The sequence below is a fragment of the Nanorana parkeri genome, unplaced genomic scaffold, assembly GCF_000935625.1.
Source record: "Nanorana parkeri isolate BGI_ZX_2015 unplaced genomic scaffold, ASM93562v1 scaffold1926, whole genome shotgun sequence".
In the NCBI taxonomy this organism is placed as follows: domain Eukaryota; kingdom Metazoa; phylum Chordata; class Amphibia; order Anura; family Dicroglossidae; genus Nanorana; species Nanorana parkeri.
The window spans coordinates 98,994-99,365 of record NW_017308194.1 but is presented as its reverse complement, the minus strand read 5'-3'; positions in this window follow the sequence as shown (position 1 = coordinate 99,365).

Genomic DNA, 372 nt, shown 5'->3' with positions numbered 1-372 from the left:
TGTGCTGTGTTCCCAGGCATCCTTTGCTGTGGCATTCTCCTACAAGCTGCATATAAATATCCTGCGGAGGAACGAGCAGCTCAGATTGAATTACAGCGCAGCGGGACGTGTGTATGAGTCTCACAGCCAAGCAGGTGCATGCATGCACACAACGCCCCTTACTGTGCCAACACCGAACAGCTTGGCCCGCTCGCTGCAGGATTACTGGACCCTCTGTGCTGCAGCTCCTTACCTCTGAGAGCAGAGAGAGATGCTGCAAGAGGAGAGCCGGGGTATAGGAGGGGCACCAACAATGCTTGGAAGAGGTGGGGAGAGGCTGGGGGGATTTTATTGGTACTTCCCCCCTAACGTCAGCCTTGTTAACCCTGTAGA